General features: G+C 47.5%; 1 pseudogene; it reads right to left on the bottom strand.

Annotated features, from left to right (window-relative positions):
- Positions 1-18,504, bottom strand: part of LOC135532470 (pecanex-like protein 1) — a 79,482-nt pseudogene that overhangs the window by 35,459 nt on the left and 25,519 nt on the right.

Below are 18,504 nucleotides of genomic sequence, written 5' to 3' on the forward strand. Positions count from 1 at the left end.
GAGAGGGAAAGAGAGAAATGGAGAAATGGGAGGGGGAAAAGAGAGAGAGAAAAGAGAGAAATGGAGAGAGGGAAAAGAGAGACATGGAGAGAGAGGGTAAAGAGAGAAATGGAGAGAGAGGGAAAAGAGAGAAATGGGAGAGAGGGTAAAGAGAGAAATGGAGAGAGGGAAAAGAGAGAAATGGAGAGAGAGGGTAAAGAGAGAAATGGGAGAGAGAAAAGAGAGAAATGGAGAGAGCGAAAGAGAGAAATGGAGAGAGGAAAGAGAGAGAAATGGAGAGAGGGAAAGAGAGAGAGAAATGGAGAGGGGGAAAAGAGAGAAATGGAGAGAGGGAAAAGAGAGAAAGAAATGGAGAGAGGGAAGAGAGAAATGGAGAGAGGGAAAAGAGAGAGAGAGAAAAGAGAGACATGGAGAGAGGGAAGAGAGAAATGGAGAGAGGGAAAGAGAGAAATGGAGAGAGGGAAAGAGAGAAATGGAGAGAGGGAAAAGAGAGAAATGGAGAGAGGGAAAAAAGAGAGAAATGGAGAGGGGGAAAAGAGAGAAATGGAGAGGGGAAAAGAGAGAAAAGAGAGACATGGAGAGAGGGAAGAGAGAAATGGAGAGAGGGAAAGAGAGAAATGGAGAGAGGGAAAAGAGAGAAATGGAGAGAGGGAAAAAAGAGAGAAAAGAGAGACATGGAGAGAGGGAAGAGAGAAATGGAGAGAGGAAAAGAGAGAAATGGAGAGAGGGAAAAGAGAGAAATGGAGAGAGGGAAAAGAGAAATGGAGAGAGGGAAAAGAGAGAGAAATGGAGAGGGGAAAAGAGAGAAATGGAGAGAGGGAAAAAGAGAGAGAAATGGAGAGGGAAAAGAGAGAAATGGAGAGGGGGAAAAGAGAGAAATGGAGAGAGGGAAAGAGAGAAATGGAGAGGGGAAAAGAGAGAAATGGAGAAATGGAGAGGGGGAAAAGAGAGAGAAATGGAGAGGGGAAAGAGAGAAATGGAGAGGGGGAAATGAGAGAGAAATGGAGAGGGGGAAAGAGAGAAATGGAGAGGGGAAAGAGAGAAATGGGAGAGAGAGAAATGGAGAGGGGGAAAAGAGAGAAATGGAGAGGGGAAAAGAGAGAAATGGAGAGAGGGAAAAGAGAGAAATGGAGAGGGGGAAAAGAGAGAAATGGAGAGAGGGAAAAGAGAGAAATGGAGAGGGGAAAAGAGAGAAATGGAGAAATGGAGAGGGGGAAAAAGAGAGAGAAATGGAGAGGGGGAAAAGAGAGAAATGGAGAGGGGGAAAAAGAGAGAGAAATGGAGAGGGGGAAAAGAGAGAAATGGAGAGGGGGAAAAGAGAAATGGAGAGGGGGAAAGAGAGAAATGGAGAGGGGGAAAGAGAGAAATGGAGAGGGGGAAAAGAGAGAAATGGAGAGAGGGAAAAGAGAGAAATGGAGAGAGGGAAAAAGAGAGAAATGGAGAGAGGAAAAAAGAGAGAGAAATGGAGAGGGGAAAGAGAGAGAGAAATGGAGAGGGGGAAAGAGAGAGAAATGGAGAGGGAAAAGAGAGAAATGGAGAAATGGAGAGGGGAAAGAGAGAAATGGAGAGAGGGAAAGAGAGAAATGGAGAGAGGGAAAGAGAGAAATGGAGAGAGGGAATGGAGAGAGAAATGGAGAGAGGGAAAGAGAGAAATGGAGAGAGGGAAAGAGAGAAATGGAGAGAGGGAAGAGAGAAATGGAGAGAGAAATGGAGAAGGGAGAGAGAGAAATGGAGAGAGGGAAGAGAGAGAAATGGAGAGAGGGAAAAGAGAGAAATGGAGAGGGGGAAAAGAGAGAAATGGAGAGAGGGAAAGAGAGAAATGGAGAGAGGGAAAAGAGAAATGGAAGAGGGAAAGAGAAATGGAGAGGGAAAAGAGAAATGGAGAGAGGGAAAGAGAGAAATGGAGAGGGAAAGAGAGAAATGGGAGAGGGAAAGAGAGAAATGGAGAGAGGGGAGAGAGGGAAAGAGAGAAATGGAGAGAGGGAAGAGAGAAATGGAGAGAGGGAAAAGAGAGAAATGGAGAGAGGGAAAAGAGAAATGGAGAGAAATGGAGGGAGAGAGGGAAAGAGAGAAATGGAGAGAGGGAAAGAGAGAAATGGGAGAGGGAAAAAGAGAGAAATGGAGAGAGGGAAAGAGAGAAATGGAGAGGGAAAAAGAGAGAAATGGAGAGAGGGAAAGAGAGAGAAATGGAGAGAGGAGAGAGAAATGGAGAGAGAAAAAGAGAGAAATGGAGAGAGAAAGAGAGAAATGGAGAGAGGAAAAAGAGAGAAATGGAGAGAGGGAAAGAGAGAAATGGAGAGAGAGGGAAAAGAGAGACATGGAGAGAGAGGGTAAAGAGAGAAATGGAGAGAGAGGGAAAGAGAGAAATGGAGAGAGGAAAAGAGAGAGAGAAAAGAGAGAAATGGAGAGAGGCGAAAGAGAGAAATGGAGAGAGCGAAAAGAGAGAAATGGAGAGAGGGAAGAGAGAGAGAAATGGAGAGGGAAAAGAGAGAGAAATGGAGAGAGGGAAAAGAGAGAAATGGAGAAATGGAGAGGGGGGAGAGAGAGAAAAGAGAGAAATGGAGAGAGGGAAAGAGAGACATGGAGAGAGAGGGTAAAGAGAGAAATGGAGAGAGAGGGAAAAGAGAGAAATGGAGAGAGAGGGTAAAGAGAGAAATGGAGAGAGGGGAAAAGAGAGAAATGGAGAGAGGGAAAAGAGAGAAATGGAGAGAGAGAAAAGAGAGAAATGGAGAGAGCGAAAGAGAGAAATGGAGAGAGGGAAAAAGAGAGAGAAATGGAGAGAGGGAAAAGAGAGAGAAATGGAGAGGGGAAAGAGAGAAATGGAGAGAGGAAAGAGAGAAAGAAATGGAGAGAGGGAAGAGAGAAATGGAGAGAGGGAAAAGAGAGAGAAAAGAGAAATGGAGAGAGGGAGAGAGAAATGGAGAGAGGGAAAGAGAGAAATGGAGAGAGGGAAAGAGAGAAATGGAGAGAGGGAAAGAGAGAAATGGAGAGAGGAAAAAAGAGAGAGAAATGGAGAGGGGAAAAGAGAGAAATGGAGAGGGGGAAAAGAGAGAGAGAAAGAGAGAAATGGAGAGAGGGAAGAGAGAAATGGAGAGAGGGAAAGAGAGAAATGGAGAGAGGGAAAAGAGAGAAATGGAGAGAGGGAAAGAGAGAGAGAAAAGAGAGACATGGAGAGAGGGAAGAGAGAAATGGAGAGAGGGAAAGAGAGAAATGGAGAGAGGGAAAAGAGAGAAATGGAGAGAGGGAAAAGAGAAATGGAGAGAGGGAAAAGAGAGAGAAATGGAGAGGGGAAAAGAGAGAAATGGAGAGAGGGAAAAGAGAGAGAGAAATGGAGAGGGGGAAAAGAGAGAAATGGAGAGGGGGAAAAGAGAGAAATGGAGAGAGGGAAAAGAGAGAAATGGAGAGGGGGAAAAGAGAGAAATGGAGAAATGGAGAGGGGGAAAAGAGAGAGAAATGGAGAGGGGGAAAAGAGAGAAATGGAGAGGGGGAAAAAGAGAGAGAAATGGAGAGGGGAAAGAGAGAAATGGAGAGGGGGAAAAGAGAGAAATGGAGAGGGGGAAAAGAGAGAAATGGAGAGGGGAGAGAGAAATGGAGAGGGGGGAAAGAGAGAAATGGAGAGGGAAAAGAGAGAAATGGAGAGGGGGAAAAAGAGAGAAATGGAGAGAGGGAAAAGAGAGAAATGGAGAGGGGGAAAAGAGAGAAATGGAGAAATGGAGAGGGGGAAAAGAGAGAGAAATGGAGAGGGGGAAAAGAGAGAAATGGAGAGGGGGAAAAGAGAGAGAGAAATGGAGAGGGGGAAAAGAGAGAAATGGAGAGGGGGAAAAGAGAGAAATGGAGAGGGGGAAAAGAGAGAAATGGAGAGGGGGAAAAGAGAGAAATGGAGAGGGGGAAAAGAGAGAAATGGAGAGAGGGAAAAGAGAGAAATGGAGAGAGGGAAAAGAGAGAGAGAAATGGAGAGAGGGAAAAGAGAGAGAGAAATGGAGAGGGGGAAAGAGAGAGAGAAATGGAGAGGGGGAAAAGAGAGAGAGAAATGGAGAGGGGGAAAGAGAGAAATGGAGAGGGGGAAAGAGAGAAATGGAGAGGGGGAAGAGAGAAATGGAGAGAGGGAAAGAGAGAAATGGAGAGGGAAAGAGAGAAATGGAGAGAGGGAAAGAGAGAAATGGAGAGAGGGAAAGAGAGAAATGGAGAGAGGGAAAGAGAGAAATGGAGAGAGGGAAAGAGAGAAATGGAGAGAGGGAAAGAGAGAAATGGAGAGAGGGAAGAGAGAGAAATGGAGAGAGGGAAGAGAGAGAAATGGAGAGAGGGAAGAGAGAGAAATGGAGAGGGGGAAAAGAGAGAAATGGAGAGGGGGAAAAGAGAGAAATGGAGAGAGGGAAAAGAGAGAAATGGAGAGAGGGAAAGAGAGAAATGGAGAGAGGGAAAGAGAGAAATGGAGAGAGGGAAAGAGAGAAATGGAGAGAGGGAAAAGAGAGAAATGGAGAGAGGGAAAGAGAGAAATGGAGAGAGGGAAAGAGAGAAATGGAGAGAGGGAAAGAGAGAAATGGAGAGAGGGAAGAGAGAGAAATGGAGAGAGGGAAAGAGAGAAATGGAGAGAGGGAAAGAGAGAAATGGAGAGAGGGAAAGAGAGAAATGGAGAGAGGGAAAGAGAGAAATGGAGAGAGGGAAAGAGAGAAATGGAGAGAGGGAAAGAGAGAAATGGAGAGAGGGAAAGAGAGAAATGGAGAGAGGGAAATGGAGAGAGGGAAAGAGAGAAATGGAGAGAGGGAAAAGAGAGAAATGGAGAGAGGGAAGAGAGAAATGGAGAGAGGGAAAGAGAGAAATGGGAGAGGGAAAGAGAGAAATGGAGAAAAGAGAAATGGAGAGAGGGAAGAGAGAAATTGAGAGAGAGAAATGGAGAGAGGGAAAGAGAGAAATGGAGAGAGGGAAATGGAGAGAGGGAAGAGAGAAATGGAGAGAGGGAAAGAGAGAAATGGAGAGAGGGAAGAGAGAAATGGAGAGAGGGAAAGAGAGAAATGGAGAGGGGGAAAGAGAGAAATGGAGAGAGGGAAGAGAGAAATGGAGAGAGGGAAAAGAGAGAAATGGAGAGAGGGAAAGAGAGAAATGGAGAGAGGGAAATGGAGAGAGGGAAAGAGGGAAATGGAGAGAGGGAAAGAGAGAAATGGAGAGAGGGAAAAGAGAGAGAAATGGAGAGAGGGAAAGAGAGAAATGGAGAGAGGGAAAAGAGAGAGAAATGGAGAGAGGGAAAGAGAGAAATGGAGAGAGGGAAAGAGAGAAATGGAGAGAGGGAAAAGAGAGAAATGGAGAGAGGGAAGAGAGAAATGGAGAGAGGGAAAGAGAGAAATGGAGAGAGGGAAATGGAGAAATGGAGGAGGGAAATGGAGAGAGGGAAAGAGAGAAATGGAGAGAGGGAAAAAGATAAATGGAGAGAGGGAAGAGAGAGAAATGGAGAGAGGGAAAGAGAAATGGAGAGAGGGAAAGAGAGAAATGGAGAGAGGGAAAGAGAGAAATGGAGAGAGGGAAGAGAGAGAAATGGAGAGAGGGAAAAGAGAGAAATGGAGAGAGAGAAATGGAGAGAGAGAAATGGAGAGAGGGAAAGAGAGAAATGGAGAGAGGGAAAAGAGAGAGAAATGGAGAGAGGGAAAGAGAGAAATGGAGAGAGGGAAAAGAGAGAAATGGAGAGGGGGAAAAGAGAGAAATGGAGAGAGGGAAAAGAGAGAAATGGAGAGAGGGAAAGAGAGAAATGGAGAGAGGGAAAGAGAGAAATGGAGAGAGGGAAAGAGAGAAATGGAGAGAGGGAAAGAGAGAAATGGAGAGAGGGAAAGAGAGAAATGGAGAGAGGGAAGAGAGAGAAATGGAGAGAGGGAAAGAGAGAAATGGAGAGAGGGAAAGAGAGAAATGGAGAGAGGGAAAGAGAGAAATGGAGAGAGGGAAAGAGAGAAATGGAGAGAGGGAAAGAGAGAAATGGAGAGAGGGAAAGAGAGAAATGGAGAGAGGGAAAAGAGAGAAATGGAGAGAGAGAAATGGAGAGAGGGAAAGAGAGAAATGGAGAGAGAGAAATGGAGAGAGGGAAAGAGAGAAATGGAGAGAGGGAAAAGAGAGAGAAATGGAGAGAGGGAAAGAGAGAAATGGAGAGAGGGAAAGAGAGAAATGGAGAGAGGGAAAGAGAGAAATGGAGAGAGGGAAAGAGAGAAATGGAGAGAGGGAAAGAGAGAAATGGAGAGAGGGAAAGAGAGAAATGGAGAGAGAGAAATGGAGAGAGGGAAAGAGAGAAATGGAGAGAGGGAAATGGAGAGAGGGAAAGAGAGAAATGGAGAGAGGGAAAAGAGAGAGAAATGGAGAGAGGGAAAGAGAGAAATGGAGAGAGGGAAAGAGAGAAATGGAGAGAGGGAAAGAGAGAAATGGAGAGAGGGAAAAAAGAGAAATGGAGAGAGGGAAGAGAGAAATTGAGAGAGAGAAATGGAGAGAGGGAAAGAGAGAAATGGAGAGAGGGAAATGGAGAGAGGGAAGAGAGAAATGGAGAGAGGGAAAGAGAGAAATGGAGAGAGGGAAGAGAGAAATGGAGAGAGGGAAAGAGAGAAATGGAGAGGGGGAAAGAGAGAAATGGAGAGAGGGAAGAGAGAAATGGAGAGAGGGAAAAGAGAGAAATGGAGAGAGGGAAAGAGAGAAATGGAGAGAGGGAAAGAGAGAAATGGAGAGAGGGAAATGGAGAGAGGGAAAGAGGGAAATGGAGAGAGGGAAATGGAGAGAGGGAAAGAGAGAAATGGAGAGAGGGAAAAGAGAGAGAAATGGAGAGAGGGAAAGAGAGAAATGGAGAGAGGGAAAAGAGAGAAATGGAGAGAGGGAAAGAGAGAAATGGAGAGAGGGAAAGAGAGAAATGGAGAGAGGGAAAGAGAGAAATGGAGAGAGGGAAGAGAGAAATGGAGAGAGGGGAAAGAGAGAAATGGAGAGAGGGAAATGGAGAAATGGAGAGAGGGAAATGGAGAGAGGGAAAGAGAGAAATGGAGAGAGGGAAAAAAGATAAATGGAGAGAGGGAAGAGAGAGAAATGGAGAGAGGGAAAGAGAAATGGAGAGAGGGAAAGAGAGAAATGGAGAGAGGGAAAGAGAGAAATGGAGAGAGGGAAGAGAGAGAAATGGAGAGAGGGAAAAGAGAGAAATGGAGAGAGAGAAATGGAGAGAGAGAAATGGAGAGAGGGAAAGAGAGAAATGGAGAGAGGGAAAAGAGAGAGAAATGGAGAGAGGGAAAGAGAGAAATGGAGAGAGGGAAAGAGAGAAATGGAGAGAGGGAAAGAGAGAAATGGAGAGAGGGAAAAGAGAGAAATGGAGAGAGGGAAAGAGAGAAATGGAGAGAGGGAAAGAGAGAAATGGAGAGAGGGAAAGAGAGAAATGGAGAGAGGGAAAGAGAGAAATGGAGAGAGGGAAAGAGAGAAATGGAGAGAGGGAAGAGAGAGAAATGGAGAGAGGGAAAAGAGAGAGAAATGGAGAAATGGAGAGAGGGAAATGGAGAGAGGGAAATGGAGAGAGAAATGGAGAGAGAGAAATGGAGAGAGGGAAAGAGAGAAATGGAGAGAGTGAAAAGAGAGAAATGGAGAGAGGGAAAAAAGAGAAATGGAGAGAGGGAAGAGAGAAATGGAGAGAGGGAAGAGAGAAATGGAGAGAGAGAAATGGAGAGAGGGAAAGAGAGAAATGGAGAGAGGGAAATGGAGAGAGGGAAAGAGAGAAATGGAGAGAGAGAAAAAAGAGAAATGGAGAGAGGGAAAAAAGAGAAATGGAGAGAGGGAAAAAAGAGAAATGGAGAGGGAATAAAGAGAAATGGAGAGAGTGAAAGAGAGAAATGGAGAGAGGGAAGAGAGAAATGGAGAGAGGGAAAGAGAGAAATGGAGAGAGGGAAAGAGAGAAATGGAGAGAGGGAAGAGAGAAATGGAGAGAGGGAAGAGAGAAATGGAGAGAGGGAAGAGAGAAATGGAGAGAGGGAAGAGAGAAATGGAGAGAGGGAAGAGAGAAATGGAGAGAGGGAAGAGAGAAATGGAGAGAGGGAAATGGAGAGAGGGAAATGGAGAGAGGGAAAGAGAGAAATGGAGAGAGGGAAAGAGAGAAATGGAGAGAGGGAAAGAGAGAAATTGAGAGAGGGAAAGAGAGAAATGGAGAGAGGGAAATGGAGAGAGGGAAAAAAGAGAAATGGAGAGAGAGAAATGGAGAGAGGGAAAGAGAGAAATGGAGAGAGGGAAAGAGAGAAATGGAGAGAGGGAAAGAGAGAAATGGAGAGAGAGAAATGGAGAGAGGGAAATGGAGAGAGGGAAAAAAGAGAAATGGAGAGAGAGAAATGGAGAGAGGGAAAGAGAGAAATGGAGAGAGGGAAAGAGAGAAATGGAGAGAGGGAAAGAGAGAAATGGAGAGAGTGAAAGAGAGAAATGGAGAGAGTGAAAGAGAGAAATGGAGAGAGTGAAAGAGAGAAATGGAGAGAGTGAAAGAGAGAAATGGAGAGAGTGAAAGAGAAATGGAGAGAGTGAAAGAGAGAAATGGAGAGAGTGAAGAGAGAAATGGAGAGAGTGAAGAGAGAGAAATGGAGAGAGAAATGGAGAGAGGGAAGAGAGAAATGGAGAGAGGGAAAGAGAGAAATGGAGAGAGGGAAAGAGAGAGAGAAATGCAGAGAGGGAAAGAGAGAAATGGAGAGAGGGAAACAGAGAGAGAAATGGAGAGAGGGAAGAGAGAAATGGAGAGAGGGAAGAGAGAGAGAGAAATGCAGAGAGGGAAAGAGAGAAATGGAGAGAGGGAAAGAGAGAGAGAGAAATTGAGAGGGGGAAAGAGGGGAAGAGAGAGATAAGAAGAGGGGACTTTATGACTGCATGTTTAACAACCCAGCTGGCAAATTACGTCACTAAAACCAGATTACAACCGGAATCACCTGATTCCAGCTACCTGCTGCTGAACAGAGAGAGTAGAGCTGGTAAACATAGAGAATAGAGAAAAGAGCTGGTAAACACAGAGAATAGAGCTGGTAAACATAGAGAATAGAGAATAGAGCTGGTAAACATAGAGAATATAGAATAGAGCTGGTAAACACAGAGAGAATAGAGCTGGTAAACACAGAGAGAATAGAGCTGGTAAACACAGAGAGAATAGAGCTGGTAAACACAGAGAGATAGAGCTGGTAAACACAGAGAGATAGAGCTGGTAAACACAGAGAGATAGAGCTGGTAAACACAGAGAGATAGAGCTGGTAAACACAGAGAGATAGAGCTGGTAAACAGAGAATAGAGAATAGAGCTGGGAAACACAGAGAATAGAGCTGGTTAACACAGAGAATAGAGCTGGTAAACACAGAGAGATATAGTTAATATAGATAGATATACAGACAACAAATTCCAAATGGCTATACTAAAACTCTTTAACGTCATTCTTCGGTCATCATCTTCCCCAATATTTGGAACCAAGGACTGATCACCCCAATCCACAAAAGTGGAGACAAATTTGACCCCAATAACTACCGTGGGATATGCGTCAACAGTAACCTTGGGAAAATCCTCTGCATTATCATTAACAGCAGACTCGTACACTTCCTCAATGAAAACAATTTACTGAGCAAATGTCAAATTGGCTTTTTACCAAATTACTGTACAACAGACCATGTATTCACCCTGCACAACCTAAGTGACAACCAAACAAACCAAAATAAAGGCAAAGTCTTCTCATGCTTTGTTGATTTAAAAAAAAAAGCCTTCGACTCAATTTGGCATGAGGGTCTGCTATACAAACTGATGGAAAGTGGTGTTGGGGGTAAAACATACGACATTATAAAATCCGTGTACACAAACAACAAGTGTGAGGTTAAAATTGGCAAAAAACACACAAATTTCTTCCCACGGAGTCGTGGGGTGAGACAGGGATGCAGCTTAAGCCCCACCCTCTTTAACATATATATCAACGAATTGGCGCGGGCACTAGAAAAGTCTGCAGCACCCGGCCTCCCCCTGCTAGAATCTGAAGTCAAATGTCTACTGTTTGCTGATGATCTGGTGCTTCTGTCCCCAACCAAGGAGGGCCTACAGCAGCATCTAGATCTTCTTCACAGATTCTGCCAGACCGGGGCCCTGACAGTAAATCTCAGTAACACCAAAATAATGGTGTTCCAATAAAGGTCCAGTCACCAGGACAACAAATACAAATTCCAACTAGACACCGTTTCCCAAGAGTTCACCAACCAAGATCTCACAAAATGGGACAAACACCAAATTGAGACTCTGCACGCAGAATTCTGCAAAAATATCCTCCGTGTACAACGTAGAACACCAAATAGTGCATGCAGAGCAGAATTAGGCCGACACCCAGTAATTATCAAAATCCAGAAAAGAGCCGTTAAATTCTATAACCACCTAAAAGGAAGCGATTCCCAAACCTTCCATAACAAAGCCATCACCTACAGAGAGACGAACCTGAAGAAGAGTCCCCTAAGCAAGCTGGTCCTGGGGCTCTGTTCAAACATAAACAGGCCCCAGAGCCCCAGGACAGCAGCACAATTAGACCCAACCAAATCATGAGAAAACAAAAAGATAATTACTTGACACATTGGAAGAATTAACAAAATAACAGAGCAAACCAGAATGCTATTTGGCCCTAAACAGAGAGTACACAGCAGCAGAATACCTGACCACTGTGACTGACCCAAACGTAAGGAAAGCTTTGACAATGTACAGACTCAGTGAGCATAGCCTTGCTATTGAGAAAGGCCGCCGTAGGCAGACATGGCTCTCAAGAGAAGACAGGCTATGTGCTCACTGCCCACAAAATGAGGTGGAAACTGAGCTGCACTTCCTAACCTCCTGCCCAATGTATGACCATATTAGAGAGACATATTTCCCTCAGATTACACAGACCCACAAAGAATTCGAAAACAATCCCAAATTTGATAAACCCCCATATCAATTGTGTGAAATACCACAGTGTGCCATCACAGCAGAAAGATTTGTGACCGGTTGCCAGACGAAAAGGGTAACCAGTGAAGAACAAACACCATTGTAAATATAACCCATATTTATGCGTATTTATTTTCCCTTGTGTTCCCTTAACCATTTGTACATCGTTGCAACACTGTATATAGATATAATATGACATTTGTAATGTCTTTATCGTTTTGAAACATCTGTATGTTTGAGTTTATTTTATTTTTACAGGGACAGTGCACATTAATCAACGTTTCAGTAAAAATTCTGGTTTTAGCCAGCCGGCTAATTTTCAACCTCAGTCCCTGGGCAGGTTATTAAAAACAATTACGATATAGACAATCAATGAGCAGTGAGCACACGCAGAGCAACATAGAACAAGCAATACGTAGCATACAGACAGAACAACATAGAACAAGCGAGACGTAGCATACAGACAGAGCAACATAGAACAAGCATTACGTAGCATACAGACAGAGCAACATAGAACAAGCGAGACGTAGCATACAGACAGAGCAACATAGAACAAGCGAGACGTAGCATACAGACAGAGCAACATAGAACAAGCATTACGTAGCATACAGACAGAGCAACATAGAACAAGCATTACGTAGCATACAGACAGAGCAACATAGAACAAGCGAGACGTAGCATACAGACAGAGCAACATAGAACAAGCGAGACGTAGCATACAGACAGAGCAACATAGAACAAGCATTATGTAGCATACAGACAGAGCAACATAGAACAAGCGAGACGTAGCATACAGACAGAGCAACATAGAACAAGCGAGACGTAGCATACAGACAGAGCAACATAGAACAAGCAAGACGTAGCATACAGACAGAGCAACATAGAACAAGCAAGACGTAGCATACAGACAGAGCAACATAGAACAAGACATAGCATACAGACAGAGCAACATAGAACAAGCAAGACGTAGCATACAGACAGAGCAACATAGAACAAGCAAGACGTAGCATACAGACAGAGCAACATAGAACAAGCAAGACGTAGCATACAGACAGAGCAACATAGAACAAGCATTACGTAGCATACAGACAGAGCAACATAGAACAAGCGAGACGTAGCATACAGACAGAGCAACATAGAACAAGCGAGACGTAGCATACAGACAGAGCAACATAGAACAAGACGTAGCATACAGACAGAGCAACATAGAACAAGCATTACGTAGCATACAGACAGAGCAACATAGAACAAGCGAGACGTAGCATACAGACAGAGCAACATAGAACAAGCGAGACGTAGCATACAGACAGAGCAACATAGAACAAGCATTATGTAGCATACAGACAGAGCAACATAGAACAAGCGAGACGTAGCATACAGACAGAGCAACATAGAACAAGCGAGACGTAGCATACAGACAGAGCAACATAGAACAAGCAAGACGTAGCATACAGACAGAGCAACATAGAACAAGCAAGACGTAGCATACAGACAGAGCAACATAGAACAAGACATAGCATACAGACAGAGCAACATAGAACAAGCAAGACGTAGCATACAGACAGAGCAACATAGAACAAGCAAGACGTAGCATACAGACAGAGCAACATAGAACAAGCAAGACGTAGCATACAGACAGAGCAACATAGAACAAGCAAGACGTAGCATACAGACAGAGCAACATAGAACAAGCAAGACGTAGCATACAGACAGAGCAACATAGAACAAGCAAGACGTAGCATACAGACAGAGCAACATAGAACAAGCAAGACGTAGCATACAGACAGAGCAACATAGAACAAGCAAGACGTAGCATACAGACAGAGCAACATAGAACAAGACGTAGTATACAGACAGAGCAACATAGAACAAGCAAGACGTAGCATACAGACAGAGCAACATAGAACAAGCAAGACGTAGCATACAGACAGAGCAACATAGAACAAGACATAGCATACAGACAGAGCAACATAGGACAAGACATAGCATACAGACAGAGCAACATAGGACAAGACGTAGCATACAGACAGAGCAACATAGAACAAAAAGCAACAGTGTTTCCACACCTCACAAGCTACAGACAACAGACAACATGGAAAGCGGCAACACACAGCTAGGGACCATGTTCACAAATCTGATTGGCCTTCAGCCATGTCTTCGAAGCATTTTGTGAAAGTGTGATATGTGGTGCAGTTATGTGTGTCTGATGGCAGTGTATTCCAGACATGGGAAGCTCTCACAGAGAAAGAGGATTTACTAAAGGTGTTTTTCCCTTAGGGGAACTATACAGTCACCTCTCATGGCAGACCTTGTGGATCTGCTGCCATAGGTTTGGGTTTTCTGTTTAACAGAAGTACTGAGTGGAGGGGGAGGAGCCTGGCCGTTTAGGATCTTGAATACAAGACATGCGTCGGTGTATTGCACCAGATTTTCCCAACTCGGGAGCTCATGCTTCCTGAGGATGTAACAGTGATGATGGCTATTGGACTTCCTGTCCAGCACTTTGAGAGCCTGTTTGTAGACAGACTGATGAGTGGCTTCTGTCTGGCCACTCTACCATAAAGGCTTGATTGGTGGAGAGCTGCAGAGATGGTTGTCCTTCTGGAAGCTTCTCTCATCTCCACACAGGTACTCTTGTCAGAGTGACCATCGGGTTCTTGGTCACCCCCCCCCCCCCCCCGTAACAAGGCCCTTTTCCTCCGATTGCTCCGTCTTCAGGGTCCATTCAGAAACGGGTCTTTCGTAAATGAGTTATTTCTCCATATCGCATATCGTATCTCTATCGTAACGATTCCAACTCCGTGGACCCTTGAAGACCTCTACTCCATCCCCCCTTATATAGGAGTCCTATGAGCCCAGGTCACAACTAGTGCACTAGAGTATAGGGTGGCATTTGAGATAAAGCCAAGTGGACAACTCACTCCGTGTCCAGTTTCCTAGGACTGGCCAGATCCCTGGCGCTACCACTCAGCACGTTGAGGATGACCAAGGGATACAGAATGTTCTTCTCGAAGAACAGCAGCCACACATAGAGCTTCTCAAACCACATCACATGGGCCGCGCCTACAAAAACAAAACAAACAAACAAAGGGTTTGGTCAGTCAGTTAGCAACGTGGCTACATTGGAGGCGGAGGCTCATCCTACTCCTGGAAGAAAAAAACACTTTGAATTGAAACTCCCTTGAACATAGTTCTGGTTAATATGCAGGTCTGTTAAAATGGCCCCTAAAATGTTAACTGACAGCAGGAAAGACAGTCGGGTATGTGGGGGCGTGGGCTATGTGGGGGCGTGGGCTATGTGGGGGCGTGGGCTATGTGGGGGGGCGTGGGCTATGTGGGGGCGTGGGCTATGTGGGGGCGTCTTACCTGGGTATTCATGGTGTCTTACCTCTGACCTCAAACTGGTAATACTCCCTAGTCTTGAGCAGGGGTGTGAGAAGCAGTACCAGGGTAGCTCTTGCGGACCTGAGGCAGCAGGTAATGTGTCAGCAGGCCCACCGCTTCTAGTAGAGAATACAGCACGTAGCTCAGGAATGGCTATGGTGGTCAGCAGGGAGGGAGAGAAGAGGGGGAGAGAAGAGAGACAGATGGTGGGACAGGGAGGGAGGAGAGAGGGGGAGAAGGAGGAGGGGGGGAGGTGGGGGAAGAGAGGGGGTATGAGAGGAGGGGGAGAGGGGAGAAGGGGGGGGGAGAATTCAGGGGGGTGAAGAAGAGAGGGGGAGAAGAGAGTGGGGAGAAGAGAGAGGGGGAGAAGAGTGGGGGAGAAGATGGTGTCTTACCTCTGACCTCAAAGGGGGAATAGAGAGAGGGGTCTTGAGCAGTGGGAGAAGAGAAGGGGGAGAAGAGAGGGGGGAAGAGAGAGGGGGAGAAGAGAGAGAGAGCAGGTAAGGGTGGGAGCAGGCCCAGAGGAGAAGTAGAGGGGGAGAAGAGCAGGGGAGAAGAGAGGGGGAGAATGGTGGGGAGAAGGGAGGGGGAGAGAGAGAGAAGGGGGAGAGAGAGGGGGAGAGAGAGAAGAGAGACAGATGGTGGGAGAAGAGGGGGAGAAGAGAGAGAGGGGGAGAAGATGAGGGGGAGAGAGAGGGGGGGGAGAGGAGAGAAAGAGGAGAGAGAGAAGAGAGACAGATGGGGGAGAAGAGAAGGAGGGAGAGAGAGAGGGGGGAGGGAGAGGGGGAGAAGAGAGGAGGGGGAGAAGAGAGGGGGGAGAGAGAGAGGGAGAGAGAGAGGGGGGAGAAGAGAGAAGAGGAGAAGGGGGAAGAGAGAGGGGGAGAAGAGAGAGGGGGAGAAGAGAGAGGGGGAGAAGAGAGAGGGGGAGAAGAGAGAGGGGGAGAGAGAGAGGGGGAGAGAGGGGGAGAGAGAGGGGGAGAAGAGAGGGGGGAGAAGAGAGGGGGAGAAGAGAGGGGGAGAAGAGAGGGGGAGAAGAGAGGGGGAGAAGAGAGGGGGAGAAGAGAGGGGGGAGAAGAGGGGGGAGAAGAGAGGGGGAGAAGATGAGAGAGATGAGTGAGAGAAGATTGGGGGAGAGGAGAGAGAGGAGAGAAAGAGGAGAGAGAAGAGACAGATGGTGGGACAGGGAGGGAGAGAGAGAGGGGAGAGAGAGGGGGAGAGGGGGGGAGAGAGAGAGGGGGGGAGAGAGAGAGAAGAGGGAGGAGAGAGGGGGGGAGAAGAGAGGGGGGAGAAGAGAGAGGAGAGAAGAGAGAGGAGAGAGAGAAGAGGGATGGAGAAGAGGAGAGAGAGATGGTGGGACAGGGAGGGAGAGATGAGTTAAATATGTTATACATGGTGATAGAACAAAAATTCTACTTTGTCAAATTTTCTTATTAGGCATTTATCTTCCAACTCAACTGCCTGACAACCAAAGAGGTTGGAAACCAGGTACATCACAACGTCCCCAAAGCAGTTTAGTGCCCTGCTCAAGGACACAACGGCAAGAGATTAACGCTGCAGAGCTCTACTGTACCTGCAGAACGATGAACATGGTGCTGACGTGGATGGCAAAGTAGAGGACGCCGATGACAACGCAGACTATCAGGTCGGAATGAAGACGCTCACTCTGGGGGACAGACAGGAGGACAGTCGGGTTAGGAGGAGAGGACAGACAGACAGGAGGACAGTCGGGTTAGGAGGAGAGGACAGACAGACAGGAGGACAGTCGGGTTAGGAGGAGAGGACAGACAGACAGGAGGACAGTCGGGTTAGGAGGAGAGGACAGACAGACAGGAGGACAGTCGGGTTAGGAGGAGAGGACAGACAGACAGGAGGACAGTCGGGTTAGGAGGAGAGGACAGACAGACACGGGTTAGGAGGGAGACAGACAGACAGGAGGACAGTCGGGTTAGGAGGAGAGGACAGACAGACAGGAGGACAGTCGGTTAGGAGGAGAGGACAGACAGACAGGAGGACAGTCGGGTTAGGAGGAGAGGACAGACAGACAGGAGGACAGTTGGGTTAGGAGGAGAGGACAGACAGACAGGAGGACAGTTGGGTTAGGAGGAGAGGACAGACAGGAGGAGGACAGTTGGGTTAGGAGGAGAGGACAGACAGACAGGAGGAGGACAGGACAGACAGGAGGACAGTCGGGTTAGGAGGAGAGGACAGACAGACAGGAGGACAGTCGGGTTAGGAGGAGAGGACAGACAGACAGGAGGACAGTCGGGTTAGGAGGAGAGGACAGACAGACAGACAGTCGGGACTGAGAGGACAGACAGACAGGAGGACAGTCGGGTTAGGAGGAGAGGACAGACAGACAGCGAGAGACCAGAAGGTCGGGTTGAGTTGGGTTAGGAGGAGAGGACAGACAGACAGGAAGACAGTCGGGTTAGGAGGAGAGGACAGTCGGGTTAGGAGGAGAGGACAGACAGACAGGAGGACAGTCGGGTTAGGAGGAGAGGACAGTCGGGTTAGGAGGAGAGGACAGTCGGGTTAGGAGGAGAGGACAGTCGGGTTAGGAGGAGAGGACAGACAGACAGGAGGACAGTCGGGTTAGGAGGAGAGGACAGACAGACAGGAGGACAGGGTTAGGAGGAGAGGACAGACAGACAGGGGACAGGGTTAGGAGGAGACAGACAGACAGGAGGACAGTCGGGTTAGGAGGAGAGGACAGACAGACAGGAGGACAGTCGGGTTAGGAGGAGAGACAGAGACAGGAGGACAGTCGGGTTAGGAGAGGACAGACAGACAGGAGGACAGTCGGGTTAGGAGGAGAGGACAGACAGACAGGAGGACAGTCGGGTTAGGAGGAGAGGACAGACAGACAGGAGGACAGTCGGGTTAGGAGGGAGGACAGACAGACAGGAGGACAGGGTTAGGAGGAGACAGACAGGAGGACAGTTGGGTTCGGAGGAGAGGACAGACAGGAGGACAGTTGGGTTCGGAGGAGAGGACAGACAGGAGGACAGTTGGGTTAGGAGGAGAGGACAGAAAGGAGGACAGTTGGGTTCGGAGGAGAGGACAGACAGACAGACAGGAGGAGGTTAGGGAGGACAGACAGGAGGACAGTTGGGTTAGGAGACAGAGACAGACATGGACTGTGAGGATCTAGCGAGAACAGATTGATGGGGAGTAAGGGGTTAGCCTTGAGACATTACAGGAGGGTTAGGAGGGAGGGTTAGGAGACAGAGAGGGAGGGTTAGGAGACAGAGAGGGAGGGTTAGGAGACAGAGATGGAGGGTTAGGAGACAGGATGGAGGGTTAGGAGACAGAGAGGGAGGGTTAGGAGACAGAGAGGGAGGGTTAGGAGACAGAGATGGAGGGTTAGGAGACAGAGAGGGAGGGTTAGGAGACAGAGAGGGAGGGTTAGGAGACAGAGAGGGAGGGTTAGGAGACAGAGAGGGAGGGTTAGGAGACAGAGAGGGAGGGTTAGGAGACAGAGAGGGAGGGTTAGGAGACAGACAGAGTTAGGAGACAGAGATGGGGGTTAGGAGACAGAGAGGGAGGGTTAGGAGACAGAGAGGGAGGGTTAGGAGACAGAGAGGGAGGGTTAGGAGACAGAGGGAGGGTTAGGAGACAGAGAGGGAGGGTTAGGAGACAGAGAGGAGGGAGGGTTAGGAGACAGAGAGGGAGGGTTAGACAGAGAGGGAGGGTTAGTATACAGAGAGGGAGGGTTAGGAGACAGAGAGGGAGGGTTAGGAGACAGAGAGGGAGGGCCTAGGAGACCAGAGAGGGAGTGGGTTAGAGACAGAGAGGAGGGTTAGGAGACAGAGAGAGGGTTAGGAGACAGAGAGGGAGGGTTAGGAGACAGAGAGGGAGGGTTAGGAGACAGAGAGGGAGGGCCAGAGAGGAGGGTTGGAGAGAGAGGGCCTAGAGACATTACAGGAGGGTTAGGAGACAGAGAGGAGGGTTAGGAGACAGAGGGGAGGGGGTTAGGAGACAGAGAGGGAGGGTTGGAGACAGAGAGGGAGGGTTAGGAGACAGAGAGGGAGGGTTAGGAGACAGAGAGGGTTAGGAGACAGAGAGGGAGGGTTAGGAGACAGAGAAGGAGGGTTAGGAGACAGAGAGGGAGGGTTAGGAGACAGAGAGGGAGGGTTAGGAGACAGAGAGGGAGGGTTAGGAGACAGAGAGGGAGGGTTAGGAGACAGAGGAGGGTTAGGAGACAGAGAG

Source organism: Oncorhynchus masou, unplaced genomic scaffold (assembly GCF_036934945.1).
Source record: "Oncorhynchus masou masou isolate Uvic2021 unplaced genomic scaffold, UVic_Omas_1.1 unplaced_scaffold_1871, whole genome shotgun sequence".
NCBI classification, from domain to species: Eukaryota; Metazoa; Chordata; class Actinopteri; order Salmoniformes; family Salmonidae; genus Oncorhynchus; species Oncorhynchus masou.